This window comes from Leptonychotes weddellii, chromosome 5 (assembly GCF_054177405.1).
Source record: "Leptonychotes weddellii isolate Sample4059 chromosome 5, ASM5417740v2, whole genome shotgun sequence".
NCBI lineage: Eukaryota > Metazoa > Chordata > Mammalia > Carnivora > Phocidae > Leptonychotes > Leptonychotes weddellii.
In genome coordinates, this window is record NC_138373.1 from 46901714 (window position 1) to 46909351 (window position 7638).

The 7638-nt window shown below is 39.7% G+C and overlaps 1 non-coding gene across 1 annotated transcript; it reads left to right on the forward strand.

The window, feature by feature from the left end:
* The first annotated feature begins 541 nt into the window (after positions 1 to 541).
* On the forward strand, positions 542 to 614 carry TRNAE-CUC (transfer RNA glutamic acid (anticodon CUC)). Its single transcript has one exon. It is a non-coding gene; the product is annotated as a tRNA-Glu (tRNA).
* Positions 615 to 7638: the final 7024 nt, after the last annotated feature.

The window sequence follows — 7638 nt, forward strand, 5'->3', positions numbered from 1 at the left end:
GCAAGCCTCTGCGGGGGCTCTTGCTAGGCTAAGTCCTGCATGGCAGGCCTGGGAAACCAAAGGGACTGGAAAATGGAAGTAAGACCCCTGGGCTTCTTCCTCCTAGTAGATGTCAAAATACATCTTACTTGGAAGAAAAAAGCATCATCCTATGTGACTTCCCAGTTGTACCCCAGCACTGGGGAATATATTAGGATGTAGCTTCCCTAAAGTTTGGACACACTAGCACTACAAAATGCTCGAAGATGAAAGGGTTCCAGAGTCAAATAAATTTGGGAACTACTAGACTATCCCCCTCCTCTCTTCCAGATTCACAATGCAGAAGTGTATTAAAGACTCTGACAAGTCCTGCAGCTGGAAAATCCTAGCATCCCTCCACATTTAATTGACAGTACCATCTTTATTCATGGAGCACCTGTTAATAGCCAAGGCCTGTTTTGGGAAGATCTGAATTGGTTACTTTATGGCAAGAGAGTCCATAGCTAGAATGGTATTTGTCAATAATTCAATTCCATTTCTAAAAAAAAGCATAAATTGGGGCGCCTGGCTGGCTCAGTCAGTAGAGCATGTGACTCTCGATCTCAGGATTGTGAGTTCAAGCCTCATGTTGGGTGTAGAGTTCACTTAAAAATAAAATCTTAAAAAAGAAGAAAAAAATCATAATTTAATAAGTATTACATATTTGGACCACTAACCTCAAATAATATACTGGCCAATTGACAGATTATTAACTGGAAACAGTTGCGTTTTTTTGATGACAACATAATAAGCTGTGAGCACCAAAGTCATTGACAGAATTGTCTAGGAAAGAGAGTGGTCAGTGTAAGCAGGAAAGCTTTTAACAGCACTGGTATAGAGGAAGATGCAAGTTTCTGAAGAATGAACACAGTATGCCTCAGGAGGGAGAACCAGGGGAAGCATTCTAAACTGGGGTTATTGGTCTTACCTTTTGATAAAGCAAAAAATCCAACACAGGAAGGATAAATACAGATATGGACAAACGAAAGAAGGGAAATCATATCCCTCATATGTCCAACTTTGGACCAGATTGGAAAGATTGTGAATTCAGGGTCATCTGTTCTGACCTGAGAATATCAGGAAAAATGGCATCTCGTCCTATGATCTAGTTAGACTCTGATTAGCACCCTTTTGAAAAACAGCCCAACTTAGGGCATGGAAGCTCAAAAATCATTTGCATATAGACAGAGCCTTAAGCATATAATAAATCTGTCCTAGAAACAGCAGCTCTTGACATCTCATTACATGTACACTATCCTTCATGTCATCAGTTCTTCTGACATCTCTGGGAACTCAGGGCAAGTGGCAAGCCATGGCCATTATTGCCAGGGCAAGCTCCTGCCCTAGCTCTCTGCTGCCGGACAGCCCCCAAGGAAGGCTGGCTACCCTGCTGGCTACCTAGCTCAGGAGCTTGGCTCTTATTTTGTTTTGATTTGTTTTTTGTTTTCACTGAAGTAAAGCAAGGGAAGTGGCTACTCTAAGATCTTACGGTGTCTTAACAGCATGAATTGTCAATGCTGGCAAAATTGTTAAAATTAAAAAAAGAAAACAAAGTCCCCCAGCTCCAAATCTTTGCCACTTGCACTTTTTGGCACAGCTGATTCCAGGGAGGGCAGCTAGAGATGGACAGGTAGAGACGCGGCTGCTGAAAGCGTGGGCAGGAAGGAGGCTGATCCTTGAGGCTGTCATCCTTATAGAAATAACTGGGGAGTGAGAAAGGCAGAGACTGGCTGTCATGTGGCACAAAGAGGGCGGGGACAGAGTGTTCCAAGCATAGGAATTGCTGTTCAAGGAAAAGATGAGAGCAAGTGTATGTATGATCGTGTAGGGTATCTGTGTTGTCCCAAGGCCAGAATTACCACATTTGATTCTCAGGACAACCCTCAACACCATGGTGGGGGGATTATCACCGTTTCAGAGATAAGATCCCTGAAGGCCCCCTTTTTCTCACTGAGGTCCTAGACAAATTAAAGAACAAGACAGAGCAGTAGGTAAAGGTTAAAATGTCACCTTTATGGCTCAAAATCTAGAGTGTGAGGAGCCAGCAATGTATACAAGTTCCAGTTGCTCCACATCTTCACCAACATCTGGTGATGTTACTATTTTTAATTTAACCAGTTGAGTGTTAACAAAACCACATCACATTATGGTTTCTGTTTGCATTTCCCAGATGTTGAGCACTTTCTCATGTTCTTATTGGTCATTTATTTGTATGTATTCCTTTGTAGAGTTTCTGTTCAAGTCTTCTCATTTTTTTATTGGTCTTTTTATTATAGATGTTTATGTTCTTGATACAATATTTTGTCAGATATAAATTTTTTAATATATTTTTAAATACTTTGTCCAAGGTTTCAAAGATCTTCTGTATTTTCTTATACAAGTGTTATATAATCCACCTGGAACTGATTTTTGTGTATCGTATGAGATAGGAGTCAACATTCGTTTCTTCTCCTTATGGATATCCAGTTGTTCCAGCATCATTTGATGAAAATTTTTTCCTTTCTCCATAGAATTGCTTTGCTACGTCTGTCAAAATTCAGCTGTATCTGTGTGATTATTCTGTTCCATTGATCCGTTTGTCTCCCCTTATGTCAATACCAATTGTCTTGATTTCTATAGCTTTTTATGTCTTAAAAGCACGTGGTGTAAGACCTCCAACTGTGTTCCTTCTTTTGCTATTCTGCATGCTTCTCTACTTCCATATACATTTTAGAAGCACTTTAGGGAGATTAATTTGGGGAGAATTGCAATCTTAACAATATTGGGTCTTCCAATCAAGGGGTCTAATGTTTCTTTCCATTTATCTTGATCTTCTTTAATGCCTCACAGCAATGTTTTATACTCTTCTGTAGAGAGGCCCTGCACAGCTTTTGTTGAATTTATCCCTAAGTATTTTATGGGGTTTTTTTTTAGATAGAATTTAAATTTTTTATTTTCTATTTACTGCTAATATATACAAACGCTATATACTTTTGTGTATTGACCTTTTATCCTGCAATCTTGCTCAATTCCCTTTTTATAGTAGACTTTTGTAGATCCTTAAGGATTTTCTATGTACACAGTCATGTTTGTGAATGAGGGTTTTCCTTCTCTCTTTCCAATCTGTATGCTTTATGTTCCCTTAGCACAGCAGCTGAAGTCTATGGTGAGAGGTTGCTTAGAAGTGGAAGATCACCGTCTTAGGGAGAAAGTATAGTCTCTCCTGGCTAAGTGTGGTGTCAGCAGTTGGTTTTCTGCAGGTGTCCTTTATTAGAAGGAGATCATTTCCTTCTACTTCTAACCTGCTCACAGGCTTGTCATTGTTACTGGATTTTGTCAAATGCTTTTACTGCCTCTACTGAGATAATCCTACAATTTTTCTTTTATTCTGTTAATGTGCTGGATTACCTTGATTGACTTTCAAATGCGAAACCCACACTTTGTATTCCTGGGGCAAACCCTACTTGATGATACTGGATTATCCTTATTATTTACTGCTGAATTCTACGGCTCCTATTTTATTTAGAGTTTTTGGGTCTGTGTTCAGGCGACCTATCTATAGTTACTTTGTAATATCTTTTACTGGTTTCGGTGTCAAGGTAATGCTGGCCTCCTAGAATGAGTTAGGGAGTATTCTCTTCTCCTCTCCTTTCTCAAAGATTGTGTATAGTATGGGGATTAACATAAGAATAAAAAAAAAAAAAGATTGTGTATAAGATTCATATTATCTCTTCTTTAAATGTTTGATAAAATTCACTAGTGAAGCCATTGGAACTTAGTTTTCTCTGAGCCTGTAGTTTTGTGGGAAGTTTTAAATTACAGCTCCAGTTTCTTTAACAGATAGATAATAGATATATAGATACATGGCTATTCAGATCTTTTATTTGATGCAAGCTGCCAAATTTATTGGCAGAAAGCTGTACGTAATATCCTGTTCTTAACCTATTCCTGTTTCTGTACTGTGTATTCATGTCCCCTCTTTTTTTTTTTTTTTTTAAGATTTTATTTATTTGACAGAGAGAGACACAGCGGGAGAGGGAACACAAGCAGGGGGAGTGGGAGAGGGAGAAGCAGGCTCTCCGCCGAGCAGGGAGCCCGATGCGGGGCTTGACCCCAGGACCCTGGGATCATGACCTGAGCCGAAGGCAGACGCCTAGCGACTGAGCCACCCAGGCACCCCCATGTCCCCTTTTTCATTCCTAATATCGGAAACTCACATTTTCTCTTTTTATCAGTCTTGCTTGGTGTTTATTGATTTTATTAATCTTTTCAAAGAACCAACTTTTGTTTTCATTGATTCCCCCCCCATTGCTTGTCCATTTTCTATTTAATTGACTTACACTCTTTATTATTTCTTTTCTCTTATTTGTCTTATTTTTTCCTAGCTTCTTAAGAGGGAAGTTTAAATCTAATAAGCTTATTTATTTTCTTCTTTATTCTTTTCTAATATAAACATTTAAAGTCATAGATTCCTCTGTCAGCACCACTCTAGTCACGTATCACAAATTTGATATGTTGTGTTATTGGTTTCTAAATGTTTTCTGAGCTCCCCTGTGACTCCTTTGACCCGTGCGTTATTTAGAAGTATGTTGTTTAATTTCCAAGTAGTTGGGGATTTTCCAGATAACTCTTCCAATAGATTGTATGGTCACAGAATCTATTTTGCATTATTTCAGTCCTTTGAAATTTATGGAGACTTGTTTTATGGCCAGTATTTGGTGTGTGTCAATAAAAATTTGGATTCACTTTGATTTCTGCAATTGTTGACTGTCATGTTTTTTCAACATCAAGGTCTAAAAAAAACTTTTGAGGAATGCCTGGATGGCTCGGTCAGTTATGCATGACTCTTGATCTCGGGGTTGTGAGTTGGAGCCCTATGTTGGACATTGAGCCTACTTAAAAAAAATTTGTTTTTTAAAAACTGGGATTCTCCTCACACCTTTTAAGGTGGTAGGTGCAGTTTGCTTATAAGTTTAAATAATTACAAGTGACTTTAGGCATATTATAAGCATTCACTTTTTTTTTTTAAAGATTTTATTTATTTATTTGACAGAGACACAGTGAGAGAGGGAACACAAGCAGGGGGAGTGGGAGAGGGAGAAGCAGGCTTCCCGCTGAGCAGGGAGCCCGATGTGGGGCTCGATGTGGGGCTCGATCCCAGGACCCTGGGATCATGACCTGAGCTGAAGGCAGACGCTTAACGACTGAGCCACCCAGGCCCCCCAAGCATTCACATTTTTACGTACAGTTACCATATTGCTCTTTTTAAATGTATTGAAGGGAATCCAAATACAGTAGTGATTTCATAGTCACCATCACTCATTTTCTTTAAAAAATGCATGAACAGGCTCTTCTTTAACAGTTGGAAATTTGACATACTTTCCCCTTCCTCCTTGAACCCTTATTTGCAATCTATTGGGCTGAAATGGCAAGGGGCAAAACCCTAGAGCCTTTTCATTCCACTTCTTCACAAAATATTTTCCAAATGCAATGTATCTTTAAGCTTGTAAGTCATTCATTTATCACCCTATCATACTTCTCTGTCAGTGTTTTGTGGGTTTTTTTTTTTTTTCTGAAACCATAATCCCTGGTGTTAGAATTTTTTCTTCTGGATTGAGTTGTCATTATAGTTAATATTAGTGCATAACTGATCAAACAACATAATTACTACTTATTAAATTAGAAACAATGGATGATGACTTGGTAGATGTTAGTCATTAAACACGTCTTTGTGAAATGAGTGTCATCGTATGCAAATTATATATGTGTGCGTAACTATTCTTGCTAGATTGGGACAAGATTCAGCAACAGTATTTTTCCTATTTTTTTCATTTTTATTGATAGAAGAACTGATGAAACTTTTTCTTGTAAATACATAGATGGGGCAAGGATTTTTAGTATGGTAGCTGTCACCCAATTCCTTTAAAGTCTTCTGAGTTATAAGCCAAAAATCACATAGTGATCTATCATCAAATATTATTTATAAAGACCTATCAGCTGACAGGTCTATTAGACCTTTCAATTTTGATGAAAACAAAGAACTGGAAACCACTAGAGTTGGAAAAGGATTTGTTACCTGTCATTAAAGTCATTTGCTCTCCCAGCTTCTGGAAAATAGAATAAGGATTTTATCAAGACTTCTAAAATTATTTATTATTAAATTATTATTTGCTAATAAAATATTTCAACAAAAATTTCATCACAAGCATACCTTCTGTTAATTTTAATCAAACACTGGGAGCTGCATATTTTGTTCATTGCTTCAGGGGACATGCCACCTAACCAGACTGCAAAGAACATTATAAAGTCAAACCAGCCCCCGCAGACTTGCTGTCATCAGAAGTCTGACTTTTACTTTTCAGATTAAATAAATCTGCTAATACACTTCCTGGGAATACCATCTTCTGAATTCTGCTTCTAAGGTAAATAAACTCACCTTGAGTTTGCCTCTGTGATGAGATCAATCCTCCTAGCCTATGGCTTTTCTCTCTGATATTCTCTTGGTTTTATTCTCACCAGAAGTTTCTCAGAAGCAGACAGTTCTGAAGGGTTTTACTCCCTGGCGCAATGAATCTCATTAAGATTCACAAAGATTTTGGAAGGCCTTTTGTTAGATGTGGAAAGGAGAACCCACACCTCCATCCAGGCACATTCTGGGCAGAACAGCTTTGGGAAGAGAATGTATGGAAATTGAGGACCTAGGTCTTGATCTTCTCAAAACGGTCTGTGGCCCACACACCAGGCAAGATCCCAGGCAACCCCATCTGAAGTTGTCTGGCCTAAGAAGCCTAAGGCAGGTGCAGATTTAGAGATGAGGGACAGGAAGAGGAACCAGCAGGGGAGGCTGAGAAGGAACAGCCAGTGGGTTAAAAGATTCAAAAGAGGAAGGTGAGTTCTTGGCAGAAGGAACCACATGCATCTGGTCAACATCGGCACTCATTCTCAGAGGGATTTCTAAGAGTTTGGAAAGCGCTTCTTTTGGAGAGTCCCAAAGTGGCTGTGCTGAGGTCTCTTAGGTGAATTTGGCGCAGGAAAGTGTGAGTGCCCTGGGCTGCTCCTTCTCCCTCACCGTCTATCAGACTTCCGTCTCTTGCATGTCTTAAACACCATCCACTGTAGTCCCTTTTTCCCTGAATGCATTTGCCCTGATAAAGGCTGTCATTTCACACCAACACTGGTTTTCCTGCCTCTACTCTCTTTTCTTTCTCTCTCTTATCCTGCATATCACACCCTGGCCATGCCATGCAGATTCTCCCTTTCTTCACAGCCTCTCTGGTGAGCGACCTCTCCTCCTTCCCCACCTGGCAAACTTTTTAATTTTTCAAGATTATTCTCAAGCACCCCCTTCTCTTCAACACCTAGCTTTCCTGACCTTTCCAGGTTAAAGACACTTTCTCTTCCTTGTGGCCCCACTTCCCCCTCTCTGCCCTTTGCCATCCCTTTTCCTTGTCCATACCTCAGTTTTAGGAGCAGCCTCACCCCAAGCATTTAGATTTTTACACGGTTTCCCTCCCCCTCCCCCTTCTCCAGTAGACTCGGAGTTCCCTGAGAGCAAAGACCCCCTCTTCCTCAGTTCTGTTGCTCCCAGGGGTCACGACAGTGCCCAGCTCAGCATGGTCACCTGATACATATTTGTTGCAG